The sequence below is a fragment of the Anabrus simplex genome, chromosome 5, assembly GCF_040414725.1.
Source record: "Anabrus simplex isolate iqAnaSimp1 chromosome 5, ASM4041472v1, whole genome shotgun sequence".
Taxonomy (NCBI): domain Eukaryota; kingdom Metazoa; phylum Arthropoda; class Insecta; order Orthoptera; family Tettigoniidae; genus Anabrus; species Anabrus simplex.
In genome coordinates, this window is record NC_090269.1 from 130,328,557 (window position 1) to 130,349,488 (window position 20,932).

A 20,932-nucleotide genomic window follows, 5' to 3' on the forward strand; every position below is an offset into this window, starting at 1 on the left:
CAAATAGAAACGTTGCGGCAATTTGCTCACGCGCGACCTCTCGCGCTCTTTAAAAACTCCCGTAACTTTGCCAGATTTTGCGACAAAATTCATTAATTTTTTTACATTGAGAAAATATTGTTACTGGGTAATTATGTTAGTACTAGTCGAAAGGCAGTTGCACAGGGTACATATTAATATTTTTATCAGAGCATTCGCCGCCAAAGGAAAATAGCAGCTCATTAAAATATAAAGCATGAGCAATTTGCCTTCGCGCGACCTCTCGCGTTCTAAAACGGATGCGACCTCTGGCGTGTTAATGGAGGACTTAAGATTCAGATTTGTTTTGCCTTCTACAACCAACTGGCAGAGAGTGCTGGAATAAAGGACATTGAAAAGAAGAGAAATTTGGTTAGAGTTCTACTCGTCCGAAGCCATAAAGTACAGAGCATGGATGGACGCGAATCAGGCGTTGTGACCACTTTGACTGTGTACAGATTCCATTATAAAATGTTCAAGACAAAATTATACCACGATCCAAACTCGACTTATATCTGTGAGCTGTGTGACAGAATTTGTGAACGTTACGACGTTCTTAAGTGTAGGCATCGAGGAAAACCTATGATAGACTACTGCATGAACTGAAGTGCATCTTTTGTTTCGCACATTATTTATTTATTTAATAGAGATGTGTACTTGTAATTTTACTGTATTCTGCACAAATTGTGTGCATTGATAAATTTGTAAACACTTTCATTCTTGTTCCCATTGTTGCTTTCATGGCCCGTACTTATAGACATGATACTGTGTAGGATTTTTGAGCTTATGCCGTGTCAAGGTAATAAGGTGAAATTCTTTACGTTTCGCTCTGCATTATCAGAAGAAAATCTCGACTGTCCACGAGAAAGGCTTCTGAAACAATGACATTTTGAAATTTAGATGTTTTGATAGAATTGGGTGGCTCTCCGTACGTGGCACAGCGCTAGCGCTCGAAGCGGAAGCTGACTGAACCATCAGAATCAGTCTAAGAGGGTCACATAACATGTGTTCGTAACATATGATATTGACAGGTGTATGACATTGACACAAACCTGGAATGAAACATCTGGCGATAAGGAACGTACGAATTTGGAAAACACCGAGACGAAATAACAATAGCGAAGGGACAGGGAAGGGAACTGCCTACGTAAATCGTTAATGACTGGCAACCAGATATTAGTGAATTGATAGCCAGTGTCCCTGTTGAAATTGTTTAGGATTTCTACATATTTCCACAGCTTCCCGTATAATCCTGGACCTGTAGTGTCTAGTGTGGGTAAGAGCTCGATAATCTTGGAACATTACATCATGACCCGACGACAGAGCGTGCTCAGTTATTGCCGATTTGTCTGGTTGGTTGACACAAATATTACGTTAATGTTCCTTGATACGGGTACCAATGGACCGGCATGTTTGGCCGATGAATACCTTACCGCAAGTACAGGGAATTTCGTATACGCCAGGATGTAAAAGTGGGGACAATTTGTCCTTGGTTTCACTCAGACTGTGAGCAATTTTAGTGGCGGTGCCAAACACAGTTTTTATCTTGTTTACGGAAGACCTTGGCAAGTCGATCTGTGGTGTTGTGAATGTAAGACAAGTAGGCGGTTCCCTTCACTTCTTCCTTCTGTGTGCTTTACTTCATCGTTTCTCTGGGATGCAGGGCTCTATGAATCTGCACATCGCTGTAACCATTACCCTTGAACGTAACTTTGAGCGTGTCCATCTCCACTTGGATATTTGATGGCTCACAAATTCGTCTCGCCCTCTTGGCAAGTGTCGTGAGAATGCCTTGTTTTTGTGCTGGATGGTGCTGGATGATTCTTGCTCGTGCGATTAAAGGCTAGTTTATCCAGGAGCGGTTCCATGAATTTTTGCAGAAGTTCAGAATTGATACACTTGTCAAACTTCATTGTTTGAAATCAGTTGTACAGTTTGTGAGCAAGTTCTTCCGAGGCAGATACTTCCTCCAATAATGATGATTTCGGGTACCTCAACCCTCCATGATCTTAAAAACGCCTGTGGCTGAGGACCGGGCTTTCTCTCACAGGAGGAGAAATAGGTTTTAAACAACCTTCACAGCTAGTAGGCTATTTTCTTCTGCTTCGCGCACCAGATAGCCTGCTATCACTGCTACCGTTCTGTTGGATGTAGTAGCTAGAGATTCTGAAACGAAAGCAACTTGCTAAAAATACTCGTGTTTAGATAAAAACACACTGGAATTAAAAATTGCGTAAGATAATAATTTACCTTCAACGGGGCTCAATCAATCAATCAATCAATCAATCAATCAATCAATCAATCAATCAATCAATCAATCAATCAATCAATCAATCAATCAATCAATCAATCAATCAATCAATCAATCAATCAATCAATCAATCAATCAATCAATCAATCAATCGATCAATCAATCAATCAATCAATCATCTGCATTTAGGGCTGTCACCCAGGTGGAAGATTCCCTGTCAATGGTTTACCACATTTGTATATTTATTTACAATTCTTTCCCTAGCTTTTACTTAAATATTTTCAACAAACTTGGAAATGTATCAAACACATCTCTTGATACTTTATTCCAACCTTGCTCCTCGTCATATAAATGCATATTTACCCCAATCTGTCTTCTTGAATTCCAACTTTCTTTCCTACTTTTATAAGCTCCACTCCAGCTTAGTCTTTTACTTACGTCATTCCACTCCAACTCAACCAGTGACAGCTTGAAACATACCATATACCTTAAATCAATAAAAGCAAACTTCCACCTGTCCGACACCACATACCATCCGGGAGATAGTGAGTTCGAATCCCACTGTGGGCAGCCCTGAGGATGGTTTTCCGTGGTTTCCCATTTTCACACCAGGCAAATGCTGGGGCTGTACCTTAATTAAGGCCACGGCCGCTTCCTTCCAACTCCTAAGCCTTTCCTATCCCATCGTCGCCATAAGACCTATCTGTGTCGGCGCGACGAAAGGCAACTTGCAAAAAAAAAAAAAAAAATACACCACATACCTGCTCCAAGCAAACTAATTATTTGAAGATACCTCACTCCCCAGGAAAATCCTCAGCTACATAACATTGCCCAAGTGAAACCGCACTGAATTCTCCTCCTCTCAAAAAACTACCCCAAAATAGCACCTTGTTATGTCTAAAACAAAACTAATTCAAAAAGACAAAAATCAACTAAAATACAACCTGTGACAATAAACTTTGGTGATTGAAGTCAGAACGGTCGATCCAGCAACACTGGCGACACACAACGCTGCACCTGCGTAGCAGCAGGTTTTTACCACCAGCTCCCAACGTTGTGCAGTTGAGCATCGTGTGTGTGCCGTGTATTACCTGTTTAATACAGTGTGTGTTTAGTGCGCTGGTTCTGAACTGCGAACAGGTACACGAACGACCAGAAGATCAATGTACACTTTTGTTTTAAGCTTGGCAAGACACTGAAAGAAACGCATGCGATGCTGGTACGTGTTTATGGAGATCAAGCACTGTCCTTGAAGTGTGTGTACGAGTGGTTCGCCCGTTTTCGAGGAGGCTGGGAAAGTGTTTCTGATGACAACCCTCGTAACGGAAGACCGGCGATTGCCTTCAGTGAAGAAAACATTGAGAAAGTGAGGACATTAATCATGAACTTTCGGCGATTAACTGTGCACATGACAGCGGATGAACTGCAGATTAACCATGCATCCGTGCGACAAATCGTTACCCAGAAGTTAGGGAAGAAGGAAACGTGTTCTCGTCTTGTGCCACATCACTTGACTGACGATCAGAAGCAGGCACGTTTAGAGGCTTCACAGGAATTTGTCGAAACGGCGGATGCGACACCAAATGTCTTGAAATGTATTGTCACTGAGGATGAAACCTGGTCTCTCAGGCACGACCCTGAAACGAAATGGCAAAGCATGGAATGGCGTTCTCCGGGATCACTTCGTCAGAAAAAGGTCAGAGCCGAAAAGTCACGCATCAAACTCGCTTTGAAAGGAAAGAGATTTAACGATATTCCTGACATCCAACGGAACGTGACGAGGCTTTTGAACACCATCCCAAAGTAAGCCTTCTTGCAAAGTTTCCAGGACATGTATTGCCGATCTCAGCAGTGCATAGTTATGGGAGGGGACTATTTCGAAGGACAGTAAGGTCACTGTCGTGCATTGTTCATCTATGTTGATAGTACCGAACTTTATTTTCACAGGTTGTAGGTGGGGAGGGCTGAGCTGGGCGCAATCTGGGAAGGGAAACGGATTCACCCATTTTCCAACCCAATCGACAACAACTTCCTATTCACCCAAATAGATGTTAAAAATTGTTAGTATACAGCTCCCCTGCCCACATGTGATGTGTATGTCCTTCTTAAGCTTATATTACATCAAGAAGGTGTTCGAGGTTGTAGTCAATTCGGAGGTTTCCTAGCTGTAGCTGTCACTTGTTTGTGCTGAGAAAAGTCTGTGATTACTGAAGGAACAGAATTAGGCAGAAGAAGCCTTCTAGTTGTGCTCTCACTATTATTGTCCTCTCTAAAATTGCCTACTACATACCCTCGACCTTCCCGAAAGTGTCCACACAGTACGTAGTTTATCACTTTGTCGAGAAAAGCTGAATCCACTTATTTATTAATTCTGGGTTAACAGGAAACGTATGAAACAAAATGGATTTACACTTTCACTCACGAGCTGTACAAAGCGGAACACAGCAGTAAACCAATTTACTACAATACTCATTGAATCAAACACTATTTGCAATGTCGCTATTGAGTTAAACACGTGCTAATACTGAAGCTAGGTTGGTACTGTAATCTACTAAAATATCCGTCCCACTGGTGGTGGTGATGGTGATTATAGTTTTAAGAGGAAGTACAACTAGGCAACCATCCTCTACCCAACACTAATCAGAGCGAAAATATGGAAGGGGTCCGACACTTCGAAAAATTAAGGTATCGGCCAAAGGAAGACAAGGGCCACGAAGGGCATGAAAACGAAAGACTCCATACCTAATACCGTTGGGGTCTGAAAAGAACAAGAGTTGACCAAGGGAGATCCGATAGGATAGATGAAAGTTAAGAGCCTGGCATAAGTAAGTGGAAGCAATGCCAGGACTCAGCTGAGGGCCCCGTGGTCGCCAACCTACGCTCCAAAGTTCAGAGCCCCTGAGGCCTCTTTAAGTCGCCTGTTAGGACAGGCAGGGGATACCGTGGGTGTTATTTACCGCTCCCACCCACAGAGGGATCCTCCCTACTGCTGGACGCTAATTGTAATATAAATAAAATATAAAATTTTACCGATCAAAATATTAATTTTTTGTACCACAATTGGTACATAACCGAAGTTATATAGAATTAAATGTCCGATCATTTGTGTTTTATATATTTTTACCGTACCGGCTATGATAACAAAGATATTTATGACTTTGGATTTTTGTTGCAAAGTCCATATCAACGCCGATCCACGAGATAATGGGTAAACAGAATTTAATGAAAATCGGTATGTAAATTCGGGGAATAAGGAACTACAGTCTAAACTATAAATAATTTTATTCACCCTGGATGAGATGGTAGTTTAGGGAAAGAGGGCTAAAATATCATTTTTAAATACGTATTTTATTGGTTTTATCGAAAAATACTACGTAACAAAGCTTATAGAGAATACAATTTCCGTACATTTATGTCTTATTTAGTTTTACCGTATCGACTATGATGAGAGTGGTGGTGGTGGTGGTGGTGGTGGTGGTGGTGGTGGTGGTGGTGGTGGTAATTATTGTTTTAAGGGAAAGTACAAATAGGCAACCATTCTCTATATAACACTCATCATAGAGAAGTATTATTTGAAGTAATTCCACACACTGTATATGAGTTGACTATGTTTGTAAGTACAGGAGATATTATAAGTAGAATTTTGTAAACAGTATAAATTTATTAAGGATGATCTGTTTGTTTAATAGAAAAAAATTGTTAGCATAAATTGTATATTATTGTATTCTAGAAAAAAAATTCTTCTCTTGTTAATTTAAAATTTAGTGCTTGACAATAATGTATTTTAGTGTACCATTTGCCACCGAGGTAGACACCTCATTTGCAAATAAAGAGATTTTGATTTGATTTGATTTGATTTGATTTGATTTGATTTGATTTGATTTGATTTGATTTGATTTGATTTGATTTGATTTGATTTGATTTGATTTGATTTGATTTGATTTGATTTGATTTGATTTGATTTGATTTGATTTGATTTGATTTGATTTGATTTGATTTGATTTGAAAAATGGAAAACTGAAGGTATCGGCCTAAGAAAGACGGGAAAATGGAAGGCCCCCTAGGCCTCCATACGTAGTACTGTTGGAATCAGAAAAGAACAAGAGTTGACCACGGGAGGTCGGATAGGATAGATAAAAGTGACGAGCCTGGCACGAGTAAGTGGAAACAATGCCAGGACCCAGCTAAGTAAGAGGAAGGAATGAAAGGACCTTGTTAAGGGATCCATGCTTGCCACAGTCCCACGCTCCCAAGTTAAGAACCCCTAGGGCCCCTTTTAGTCATCTCTTACGACAGACGGGGGATACCGTGTGCGTTATTCTACCGCCCCCACCGACAGGGGAACTGGACGAATGGGTTCGAACCCCACAGTCCATTGTCCTGATAATGATTTTCTGTGGTTTCCCCGTTTTTACTTCCAAGCAAATGCTGGGATAGTTCCTATTCATAGGTCATAATCGATTCCTTCCAATTCCATTCACCATCATTCACTTCAACTTCATTAGCTCCTCAATTGAGGATTGCAACAGAATGCAACCATAAAAACGTACCATATAATTTCATCTCACATCGGCCTGACTCCGTATCAGGAAACAGGACTAATGGGTAGACCTTCAGAAGTGTAGAGAGAGAGAACCCACTAAGGAAAGCTGCCCTAAAACTAGGGTGTGCGGTGAAAATGAGCGTAACCACATTACATGTTTTACTCTGGTATATTGTACAACCTGTGACAATAAAGTTCGGTGAATAGTCCTGTACTTTGCAAGAAGGCTTCCTTTGGGGTGGTGTTCAAAACGTCGTTCCCTCAGGTAGAAATTCCTTGTGGATAATGCCTTGACTATCGAAAAAGGTGATGAGTATCGTTTTGATGCGTGACTTTTCGGCTCTGACCTTTTTCCGACGAGGGAATCACGCAGAACGCCATTCCATGCTTTGCCGTTTCGTTCCAGAGCCGTACCTGAGACACCAAGTTTCATCATCAGTGACGATACATTTCAAGAAATTTGGTGTCGCATCCGCCGTTTCGGCAAAATCCTGTGAAGCCTCTAAACGTGTCTGCTTCTGATCGTCAGTCAAGTGATGTGGCACAAGACGAGAACATGTTTTCCTCTTCCCTAACTTCTGGGTAACAATTTGTCGCACGGATTCACGGTTAATCTGCAGTTCATCCGCTATCATGCGCACAGTTAATCGCCGATCGTTCGTGATTAATGTACTCACCTTCTCAATGTTTTCGTCACTGACGGCGGCCGCCGGTCTTCCGCTACGGGGGTTGTCAGAAACACTTTCCCGGCCTCCTCGCAAACGGGCGAACCACTTGTACACAAACTTCAAGGACAGTGCTTGATCTTCATAAACACATACCAGCATCGCATGCATTTCTTTCGGTGTCTTGCCAACCTTAAAACAAAAGTGTACATTGATCTTTTGGTCGTTCGTGTACCTGTTCGCAGTTCAGAACCAACGCACTAAACACGCACCGTGTCAAACGGGCCTTACACGGCACACACACACGATGCCTAACTGAACAACATTGAGAGCAGGTGAAACGTTGTGTGTCGCCAGTGTTGCTGGATCGACCGTCGGCAATCGGCACCAAGATGAGGCGCTTCAACAACTCCACATCTCAAACAGACTGGGGCGAAGTTGTCATTATTGACGAGAACAACGTCGCTTGGGCAGAGATTTGGATGCCCTTTAGTCCATTTGTTGCGTTGTTGTAGTGTATTCAAATATTCTTTCGGCTATCTTTCCCAGAAGTGTTGATTCAATTTCTGGATGTATTGCCATCAGGAGAGTCTGCTAATAATAGTTGACGTGACATCAAACTCAGGTAAGAATGTGATGGGCTTACTAATTAGAAAATGAAAATTTGTGAGATAAGGAGGGTCTGAAAGATTATCGTTAATTTTGATCAGTGGCCGTGAGTTCAGGCAAGCTTCAATTCGCGTTAGCAAGGTAGTCAGTTCTTCAAAAGTGAGTGAATTAGAGCTCATTACTGTTCTGAGATGGTATTTGACGGATTTTACAGCTGCTTCACACACTCCTCCGAAGTGGGGCGCGGAAGGGGGAATGAAATGCCATGTTAGTCCCATCGATGTTGTAGTGCTCATTAATTCTTGCCTCAGCCTGCGATCCTTGATGAATATTTGAAATGCACGATTAGCTTCAACGAAATTTGTGCCGTTGTCACTATAAATGTTTAAGGATGTCCTCTACGGGATATAAAACAGCGTAAGGCTGCTAAAAACGCACTGGTGGCAAGATCTGACGCTAGTTCAAGATGGAGAGCTTTTAACAAATGAACAATGCAATGTATGATTTGGATGTGCTCTTGCTGCGCTTGTTGCCAGTTTGTGGTAGGATGAGACCAGCATAATTCATACCAACATTCGTAAAGTGACGAGAAGGCGTAACACGCTCCTTGGGTAAATTACCCATAAGCTGTTGTGCAGCTGTTGCAACTAGTTCCTTGCATATGAAGCATGAGTGGATGCACTTCCTAATAAATTGTCTTATGGTTGGGATCCAGAATCTTTGACGTAGTGATGTTATTAGAAGTTGAGGACCGGCGTGTAAAAGATGTCTCTGTTCAGCTATTAATATCAGTTTTATCAGATGGTGGTGAGCTGGCAATAAAATTTGATGTTTAGATTCGTAGGATAATGGAGCATTGTAAAGTCTTCCTCCTACACGAATGCAGTCGTCATGATCAAGTATCGGAATCAGGTTCTGTATGCTATTCGTAGAACTCACTTTATTATTCTTCCTGAGTTATTTTGATGCATTTTTTCAAGGCTGTGACAAGTTCCTTGGCTGATTATTGATCAGAGTTGCGATCTGATGGCTCCTTGCGGCTATTCAATATGAATCACATACAGTATCCAATTACACGTTGTAGCTTGAGTAATCTTGAGAATTTCATAATGAAATGATCTTCATGATCAATGTCCGACTCATTGGCTGAATGGTCAGCGTTGGGGCCTTTGGTTCAGAGGGTTTCGGTTTCGATTCCCGGCCGGGTCTGGAATTTTAATCGCCTCTGATTAATTCTTCTGGCCAGGGGACGGGGTGTTTGTGTTTGTCCCAACAGTTTCCTCTTTATATCAAACAACACACTACACTACCAACCACCATAGAAACAAGCAATAGTGGTGGTGGTGGTGGTGATTATTGTTTTAAGATGAAGTACAACTAGGCAACCATCCTCACGATAACACTAATCAGAGAGAAAAAATGGAAGGGATCCGACACTTCGAAAAATGAAGGTATCGGCTAAAGAAAGACAAGGGCCACGAAGGGCGTGAAAATGAAAGACTCCCTAGGCCTCGAGTGCTCTAATACCGTCGGGATCGAAAAAGAACAAAAGTTGACCAAGGGAGATCGGACAGGATAGATGAAAGTGAAGAGCCTGGCACGTATAAGTGGAAGCAATGCCAGGACTCAGCTAAGGGCCCCGTGGCCCTTGGGGCTCCTTTCAGTCACCTCTTATGCCAGGCAGGGGATACCGTGGGTGTTATTCAACCGCCCCTACTCACAGGGGGAACACGCAATAGTGATTACATCCCTCCATGTAGAGTTCGCATCAGGAAGGGCCAAATTCACATGTTCGACACAGTTCGTACCCGCGATCCCACAGGTGTGGAAAAAGCGGAAGGAAAAGGAAAAGGAAGCTCTTCATGAACAATGACTCTGAGTGTTGTGCAACTTCTTTGTTCAGGTAAGTTCTTGTCCATTGTGGAATTTCCTGTCTGAGGCCATGCAGTGGGTTCTTGTTTTAACCAATGAGGTCCATACCACCAAAGGTTATTGCTAATGAGAGATGTTGGTTCTTGTCCTCGTGAAACTAGATCTGCAGGATCTGATTGAGGGGGTACACGATATAACGTCCCTGCAGGGATAGTGTCCTGTATCTCTGCTGTCCGGTTCGCGACAAAGGTCATCCATCAAGTTGTGTAAACAGAAAGCCACGCTAATACCAGCATGGAATCTGTACACATGTGAATATTGGTGATATCGAGAGCTAAGCTGCTGAGGGTTTTCCTCACGAGCTGAGTTAAGAGCACAGCGCCGCAGAGTTCTAGACGAGGCAATGCGATTTACATTAGAGAAGCTACCTTGATTTAGCACAAAGAAGCTTAACAGCAGTCTTCCCTTCATGCTTGGTGGATCTGGTGTACAGGTAGACACAAGCACCATATGCCCTTAGTAGTATAATTGGACAGTTCAGCGGCCGCCTCCACCTCAGGGCTTCCAGAGGCCCCCTCCGCCTCCGCCTCACGGGTGGCCCTCCCAGAGGCCTCCTCCGCCTCCCGCGGAAAATTTGAATTGGTAAACAAAGCCACGTGCTTTTTGACAGCTGTCATCGACAACAACGCATCGCTAACCTCACTGCTGCCATCTTGACGGGCCTAAACCTCAGTGGTACCAACTTAACCTAACTAGCGCGAGATTTGAATAGGTAAACAAAGCCACGTGCTTTTTGACAGACAACAACACATCGCTAACCTCAGTACTGCCATCTTGACGGGCCTAAACCTCAGTAGTACCAACTTAACCTAACTAGCGCGAGATTTGAATCGGTAAACAAAGCCACGTGCTTTTTGACAGACAACAACACATCGCTAACCTCAGTACTGCCACCTTGACGGGCCTAAACCTCAGTAGTACCAACTTAACCTAACTAGCGCGAGATTTGAATCGGTAAACAAAGTCAGTGCTTTTTTGACAACCACGTGCTTTTTGACAGACAACAACGCATCGCTAACTTCAGCGTTACCATCTTGACGGACCTAGACCTTAGTGGTACCAACTTAACCTAACTAGCGCGAGATTTGAATCGGTAAACAAATCCACGTGCTTTTTGACAGCTGACATCCGCCATCTTTTATCAACAGAGCACAGTGCTGGCCTCTTTAGCTACTTGCCTTTGAAATGTGGTGGCGGATAATTTGAAAAATGCTTTTTGATAGCAGCCATCTTTAATCGACCGAGCACCGTGCTGCACTCTGGTGACAGTCAATTCCACGTGACAGCAGCCATCTTTAATCAACAGAGCACAGGGCTGCACTCTATGTGGTGGCGGCAGCTTGAAAAATTTCACATGCTCTTGTTTGGAAACAAAGCCACGTGCTTTTTTTGACAGCTACCATCCGTCATCTTTAATCAAGAGAGCATCGTGCTGCACTCTCTAGTTAAAATGTGGTGGCGGCGGCAATTTGAAAAATTCCACGTGCTCTTGTTTGGAAACAATGCTACATGCTTATTTGACAGCTACCATCCGCCATGTTTAATCAAGAGAGCACCGTGCTGCACCCTCTAGTTGAAATGTGGTGGCGGCAATTTGAAAAATTGCACGTGCTCTTGTTTGGAAACAATGCCACATGCTTATTTCACAGCTGCCATCCGCCATCTTTAATCTATAGAGCACAGTGCTGCCCTCTTTAGCTGAAATGTTTTGGCGGATAATTTGAAAAATGCTTTTTGACAGCAGCCATCTTTGAGCACCGTGCTGCCCTCTTCAGCTAGATACCTGTGGTGGCAGGCAATTCCACGTGACAGCAGCCATCTTTAATCCAGAGAGCACCGTGCTGCCCTCTTTGTGGCGGTGGCAAATTCCACGTGCTTTACAAACTCTCGTGCTTTTTTCTGACAGCCGTCATCCACCATCTTGCATCACAAACCTCAGTGCTGCACTCTTTTGCTAGATACCTTTGAAATGTGGTGGCGGCAATTTGAAAAATTCTATGTGCTCTTGTTTGGAAACAAAGCCACGTGCTTTTCTGACAGCTGTCATCCACTATCTTTAATCAGTAGAGCACCGTGCTGCTATCATGCGGGCAATTTCGTCAGCTGTCATCCGCCATCTTTAATCCACAGAGCACCGTGCTGCTCTCTGTAGTAGCGGGCAATTTGAAAAGTTCTGTTAGCTGTCATCCGCCATCTTAAATCAAGAGAGCACCGTGCTGCCATCTTTAGCTAGATACCTTTGAAATGTGGTGGCGGCAAATTGAAAAATTCCACGTGCTCTTGTTTAGTAAACAAACTCACGCGCTTTTTGTCAGCTGTCATCCGCCATCTTACATCGCAAACCTCAGTGCTACACTCTTTAGGTACATACCTTTGAAATATGGTGGCGGATAATTTAAAAAGAAAAATTCTACATCAGCCATCTCTCGACGCTAATTGCACAAGATGGTGGGACTCCTTAAAGATGCTTATGCAAGATGGCCGCTATACATAGGTTCTTATGAGACGCCCTTGGGATGCTTGCGCAAGATGGCGGTTATACAAGGCTCCTCATGAGACTCCCTAGGGATGCTTGCGCAAGATCGCGGTTGCTCTTATGAGGCAGCTTAAGGGTCCTTTGCACAAGATGGCTAGAGACGCCCTAAGGATGCTTGCGCAAGATGGCGGACGCAAGATGGCGGCTATACACGACTCCTTATGAGACGCCTTAAGGGTGCTTGCGCAAGATGGCTGCTGCTCTTATGAAGAAAGCTAGCTTAGGGGCTAACGTGTCATGCTAGTTCTATTCATTAAACTTGGGGCTTAAATGCGAAATGTTAAATATCTCGAAAACGGTGCATCGTAGAGCAAAACGGATAAAATGTTTCAACCTGATACCTAGGTTTGCAGTATCAGGAACATGATAGCATAAGAAAAACATAGTCTAATGATGAGATCGACGGTTCGATCCCTACTTAGGCCCTTTGGCATTGGCAGCTATCTAATTCTACAAGATGGCGGCTATACATAGCTTCTTATGAGGCAGCTTAAGAGCGCTTGCACAAGATGGCTGCTGCTCATATGAGACGCCCTAGGGATGCTTGCACAAGGTAGCAGCGACAAGACAGTGAATATACACAGCTCCTTATGATACGGCCTAGAGGTGCTCACACAAGATGGTGGCTGCTCTGATGAAGAAAGCTAGCTTTGCATCGTGCATGTATCTTTACAGCACTAAACCTCATACCTTTGAAATGTGGTGGCGGGTAATTAGAAAAATTCGACGTGCTTTTTCTTAACAGCAGCTGTCTTTAAACAATAGCGGCTATACGTAAGCTGTTAAGGCCTCCTCTTATGTCAAGGCATAGCTCTATCGAACAAGTTTAAACCTGCATCGGGATAGCTAGAGTAAGCACGTGCTGCAGTGATGACGTCATTATGCATGTTTAGACTTGCAAATCACTAAAGAAACATAACAAGACTAGAATCGAACACTGTACTCTATGCCGTTAACTTTATCATGTGATAGGAACATTGATTGAAGTGTTTAGAACACTAAATAAGTGATCAAGACTAAAATAGAACACTGTACTCGATACAATATGTGTTTAGAACATGTCAGGGGATACCTTTGTTCTAAGAAGATTAGATTACCGCACATTCCTTGTAGGGCTAATAGGCTAAAGGGCTAATGGGCAAAAGGGCTAAAGGGCTAAAGGGCTAGGGTGCCTCTCCTCTCTTTATCCGGGCTTGAGACCGGCTCTACAACTAGAGGCGTTAACACCCTAAGGAGGGGAGAATGTTGGGAAATAATCTATACGAATATAGCTACTCGATCGACTATATACTACAGATGGATGACTTAGGTGAGGGTAAGCGCTTACTTAATAATACCTACACGACGTAATTCATGCTCTATTCAAAAATATCTTCTTTGTACTGTGTGTAACCAGCATCATGATAGGCTCTTAGTAGTTATAAACGTTTTACGAGTACGTTGGGGTCTTTACAGTAGCTTATATCTACATAGGGTAACAGAGGCTTGTTGTGAACTTTGAGTCTATATGCAGACAGTTGATGTGTAGGGACTTGTTTTGATGTAATACGTGCTTCAGCAGTAGCGTTTCTAGGTACAAACTTAACTTGTTTCGATAGCGATGAAGCGTTGAAATTTCCTTCTTCTTTACCTTGCATCTCTTCTTGAGATGTTTGCACTGCGGCAGAACGTGTAGTAGGCTTAGGAAATGAAGTAAAATCATCAAGCTGTAATGGCAATGAAACATTAAGATTTTCTTCTTCTTCTACTTTCCCTTTACTACTGTTTTGATCAACATCATTATCCTTATTATCATAATCATGATCTTGCCTCTCTTTATCTTGAAGTTTGTGCTTAGTAACAGAACTTGCAGCAGGCCTAGACAACAAGGGAGAATTAAAAATCTCTCGCAGAGGTGTACGTTTTAAACATAAATCAGTGTTCGCTGGAATATGGTTGAGATCTTTGTATTTTGTTCCCGATGAAGCTACATTACACGCGGCTTCATGACGTTGAGCGTTGTATGCGTTCTTGAACTCTCTTCTACAATGTTTGCATTGAAAAGTTGTCCTACATGGTTTCTCATGACGTCTCCTGTGATAGCTTCGGGAAAATGCTTTTCCACACTCTTCGCAAATATACCTAGAAATAGGTTTTTCCATGACGGACTTTTATCTTCTGCTAACCGATTCTTCTTTAAATCTACTTGACATTTGTTACTCTCTACTTCGATGATGCAAATAGCTTAGCGATTAACAGTAAACTGACACAAAAGCGTATAACCAAGGTAGCAACAGTAAGGTTTAAGCCCATCAAGATGGCAAGAGTGAGGTTAGCGACGTTCTGTTGTTGGATTTTAAATTCCGCGCTATAACATGCATAAGGTGGCAGCCTTGAGGTTTACCGCCGTAAAGATGGCAGCAGTGTGGTTAGCGACGCTGTATTGTCCTTCAATGTGAGGTTAGGGTCCGTCAAGAAGACAGCTGTCAAAAAAAGCACGTGGCTTGGTTTACTAAACAAGATCACGTGGCTGTGACGTCACGGTCACGTAATCAATCCTTAGCTCTACGTCGTTAATAGCAGCATAAGGATTAGCTATGTTTAAACATCTTGGGAAAAGAGCAGCAGTATGAATAGCCATGTTTCAAAGCGTGTACACATCACCTACCGAATTTACATGCATCGACCCTCGTACTAAACTTCTTCCGCTAGATCTTGCTGCTATCTTAGCATAACCTATACGTATGAACAAAGAATAGCCATGTTTCAGAGCGTGTACACATCACCTACCGATTTTGCATGCCTCGACCCTCGTACTAAACTTCTTCCGCTAGATCGTGCTGCTATCTTAGCATAACCTATACGCATGACCTTAAAGTACAAATAATAGCCATGTTTCAAAGCGTGTACACATTACCTATCGATTTTGCATGCATCAAATATAGCACTAAACTTCATCCGCTAGATTCTGCTGCTATCTTAGCATAACTTATACGCTTGAACTTAAAGTACAAAGAATAGCCATGTTTCAAAGCGTGTACACATTACTTATTGATTTTGCATGCATCGAATCTCGTATTAAACTTCTTCCGCTAGATTGTGCTGCTATCTTAGCATAACCTATACCCATAAATTTAAAGTGCAAAGAATAGCTATAGCGTGTACACATCACCTATCGATTTCGCATGCATCGACTCTCGTACTAAAACTTCTTCCGCTAGATTATGCTGCTATCTTAGCATAACCTATGTGCATGAACTTAAAATGCAAAGAATAGCCATGTTTCAAAGCGTGTACACATCCCCCTGAACTTCTTCCGCTAGATTGTACTACTATCTTAGCATAACCTATACGCGCGAACTTAAAGCACAAAAAATAACGATGTTTAACAGCGTGTGCACATCACCTATTGATTTTGCATGCATCGACTATTTTTTACCGCCAGAGTGTATAACGATTGCATATGTGTATTGCTAACGTATGTGTATAAAGCTAAAGCACAAAGAATAGCTATATTCCAAAGCGCGTACACGTAACCTATCGATTTTGCATACATCGACTATCGTATTAAACTTCTCCCGCTAGAGTGTACAACGATTGCAATTGTGTGCTGCTACGTATGTGCGTGAATTTAAAGCATAAAGAATAGCGTGTACACATCACGTATCGATGATGCATGCGTCGACTATCGTACTAGGCTTCTTCCGCTAGAGCATGTAGCAATCGCTTTTGTGTATCCCTAACCTATGTGCACGAACTTAAAGCACAAGGAAGAGCTATGTTCCAAAGCGTGTACACATCACCTATCGATGATGTATGCATCGACTATCGTACTAAACTTCTTCCACAACAGCGTGCGATCATCGCTTGTGTGTGCTGCAATCTTAACATAACCTATGTGCACGAAGTTAAAGCACAAAGAATACCTAAGTTCAAAGCGTGTACACATCACCTATCGATTTTGCATGCATCGACTTTCGTATTATACTTCTTCCACTAGTGTGTGCGACAACCTTATAAGTATGCTGCTAACTTAGTATAACTTATACACATGAACTTAAAGCATAAAGAATACTGATGTATAAAATTCTTGTGAACATAGCAGCAGCAGTAAGAATAGCAATGTTTTAAAAGCGTGTACACATTGCCTATCGATTATATATGCATCAACTACAGCACAAAACTTCCCCCGCTAGAGTGTGCTGCTATCTTAGCATAACCTATGTGCACGGATTTAAAGCACGAAGAATAGTTAAGTCTCAAAGTGTGTACACAACACCTATCGATTTTGCATGCATCAACCATCGTACTAAACACATCCCGCTGGAATGTACAACGTTCGCATGTGTTTGCGCTGCTACTTTAGCATGACCTATGCGAACGAACTTAAAGCACAAAGAATAGCGATCTTTGAAAATCTTGCGAACATAGTAGCAGTAAGAATAGCAAGGTTTAAAAGCGTGTACATATCACCTTTTGATAATGCATACATCAACTATCGTACTAAACAACCTCTACGAGAGCGTGCGACCATCGCCTGTACTTGTGCTGCTATCTTAACATAAGCTATGTACACAAACTTAAAGCATAAAGAATAGTTATGTGTAAAAAATCTTGTGAACATAGCAGAGTGTTAACTACGTAGGTGTAGACATTGAACTTTACATGCTGACGCAGCATACCACGTGACCGTGACGTCACTGCCACGTGCTCTTGCTTAGTAAACTAAGCCACGTGCTTTTTTTGACAGCTGTCTTCTTGACGGATCCTAACCTCACATTGAAGGACAATACAGCGTCGCTAACCTCACTGCTGCCGTCTTTTCGGGGTAAACCTCAAGGCTGCCACCTTATGCATGTTATAGCGCGGAATTTAAAATCCAACAACAGAACGTCGCTAACCTCACTCTTGCCATCTTGATGGGCTTAAACCTTACTGTTGCTACCTTGGTTATACGCTTTTGTGTCAGTTTACTGTTAATCGCTAAGCTGTTCGCATCATCGAAGTAGAGAGTAACAAATGTCAAGTAGATTTAAAGAAGAATCGGTTAGCAGAAGATAAAAGTCCGTCATGGAAAAACCTATTTCTAGGTATATTTGCGAAGAGTGTGGAAAAGCATTTTCCCGAAGCTATCACAGGAGACGTCATGAGATATCATGTAGGACAATTTTTCAATGCAAACATTGTAGAAGAGAGTTCAAGAACGCATACAACGCTCAACGTCATGAAGCCGCGTGTAATGTAGCTTCATCGGGAACAAAATACGAAGAGCTCAACCATATTCCAGCGAACACTGATTTATGTTTAAAAAGTACACCTCTGCGAGAGATTTTTAATTCTCCCTTGTTGTCTAGGCCTGCTGCAAGTTCTGTTACTAAGCACAAACTTCAAGATAAAGAGAGGCAAGATCATGATTATGATAATAAGGATAATGATGTTGATCAAAACAGTAGTAAAGGGAAAGTAGAAGAAGAAGAAAATCTTAATGTTTCATTGCCATTACAGCTTGATGATTTTACTTCATTTCCTAAGCCTACTACACGTTCTGTCGCAGTGCAAACATCTCAAGAAGAGATGCAAGGTAAAGAAGAAGGAAATTTCAACGCTTCATCGCTATCGAAACAAGTTAAGTTTGTACCTAGAAACGCTACTGCTGAAGCACGTATTACATCAAAACAAGTCCCTACACATCAACTGTCTGCATATAGACTCAAAATTCACAACAAACCTCTGTTACCCTATGTAGATATAAGCTACTGTAAAGACCCCAACGTACTCGTAAAACGTTTATAACTGCTAAGAGCCTATCATGATGCTGGTTACACACAGTACAAAGAAGATATTTTTGAATAGAGCATGAATTACGTCGTGTAGGTATTATTAAGTAAGCGCTTACCCTCACCTAAGTCATCCATCTGTAGTATATAGTCGATCGAGTAGCTATATTCGTATAGATTATTTCCCAACATTCTCCCCTCCTTAGGGTGTTAACGCCTCTAGTTGTAGAGCCGGTCTCAAGCCCGGATAAAGAGAGGAGAGGCACCCTAGCCCTTTAGCCCTTTAGCCCTTTTGCCCATTAGCCCTTTAGCCTATTAGCCCTACAAGGAATGTGCGGTAATCTAATCTTCTTAGAACAAAGGTATCCCCTGACATGTTCTAAACACATGTTGTATCGAGTACAGTGTTCTATTTTAGTCTTGATCACTTATTTAGTGTTCTAAACACTTCAATCAATGTTCCTATCACATGATAAAGTTAACGGCATAGAGTACAGTGTTCGATTCTAGTCTTGTTATGTTTCTTTAGTGATTTGCAAGTCTAAACATGCATAATGACGTCATCACTGCAGCACGTGCTTACTCTAGCTATCCCGATGCAGGTTTAAACTTGTTCGATAGAGCTATGCCTTGACATAAGAGGAGGCCTTAACAGCTTACGTATAGCCGCTATTGTTTAAAGACAGCTGCTGTTAAGAAAAAGCACGTCGAATTTTTCTAATTACCCGCCACCACATTTCAAAGGTATGAGGTTTAGTGCTGTAAAGATACATGCACGATGCAAAGCTAGCTTTCTTCATCAGAGCAGCCACCATCTTGTGTGAGCACCTCTAGGCCGTATCATAAGGAGCTGTGTATATTCACCGTCTTGTCGCTGCTACCTTGTGCAAGCATCCCTAGGGCGTCTCATATGAGCAGCAGCCATCTTGTGCAAGCGCTCTTAAGCTGCCTCATAAGAAGCTATGTATAGCCGCCATCTTGTAGAATTAGATAGCTGCCAATGCCAAAGGGCCTAAGTAGGGATCGAACCGTCGATCTCATCATTAGACTATGTTTTTCTTATGCTATCGTGTTCCTGATACTGCAAACCTAGGTATCAGGTGGAAACATTTTATCCGTTTTGCTCTACGATGCACCGTTTTCGAGATATTTAACATTTCGCATTTAAGCCCCAAGTTTAATGAATAGAACTAGCATGACACGTTAGCCCCTAAGCTAGCTTTCTTCATAAGAGCAGCAGCCATCTTGCGCAAGCACCCTTAAAGCGTCTCATAAGGAGTCGTGTATAGCCGCCATCTTGCGTCCGCCATCTTGCGCAAGCATCCTTAGGGCGTCTCTAGCCATCTTGTGCAAAGGACCCTTAAGCTGCCTCATAAGAGCAACCGCGATCTTGCGCAAGCATCCCTAGGGAGTCTCATAAGGAGCCTTGTATAACCGCCATCTTGCGCAAGCATCCCAAGGGCGTCTCATAAGAACCTATGTATAGCGGCCATCTTGCATAAGCATCTTTAAGGAGTCCCACCATCTTGTGCAATTAGCGTCGAGAGATGGCTGATGTAGAATTTTTCTTTTTAAATTATCCGCCACCATATTTCAAAGGTATGTACCTAAAGAGTGTAGCACTGAGGTTTGCGATGTAAGATGGCGGATGACAGCTGACAAAAAGCGCGTGAGTTTGTTTACTAAACAAGAGCACGTGGAATTTTTCAATTTGCCGCCACCACATTTCAAAGGTATCTAGCTAAAGATGGCAGCACGGTGCTCTCTTGATTTAAGATGGCGGATGACAGCTAACAGAACTTTTCAAATTGCCCGCTACTACAGAGAGCAGCACGGTGCTCTGTGGATTAAAGATGGCGGATGACAGCTGACGAAATTGCCCGCATGATAGCAGCACGGTGCTCTACTGATTAAAGATAGTGGATGACAGCTGTCAGAAAAGCACGTGGCTTTGTTTCCAAACAAGAGCACATAGAATTTTTCAAATTGCCGCCACCACATTTCAAAGGTATCTAGCAAAAGAGTGCAGCACTGAGGTTTGTGATGCAAGATGGTGGATGACGGCTGTCAGAAAAAAGCACGAGAGTTTGTAAAGCACGTGGAATTTGCCACCGCCACAAAGAGGGCAGCACGGTGCTCTCTGGATTAAAGATGGCTGCTGTCACGTGGAATTGCCTGCCACCACAGGTATCTAGCTGAAGAGGGCAGCACGGTGCTCAAAGATGGCTGCTGTCAAAAAGCATTTTTCAAATTATCCGCCAAAACATTTCAGATAAAGAGGGCAGCACTGTGCTCTATAGATTAAAGATGGCGGATGGCAGCTGTGAAATAAGCATGTGGCATTGTTTCCAAACAAGAGCACGTGGAATTTTTCAAATTGCCGCCGCCACCACATTTTAACTAGAGAGTGCAGCACGATGCTCTCTTGATTAAAGATGACGGATGGTAGCTGTCAAAAAAAGCACGTGGCTTTGTTTCCAAACAAGAGCATGTGAAATTTTTCAAGTTGCCGCCACCACATAGAGTGCAGCCCTGTGCTCTGTTGATTAAAGATGGCTGCTGTCACGTGGAATTGACTGTCACCAGAGTGCAGCACGGTGCTCGGTCGATTAAGGATGGCTG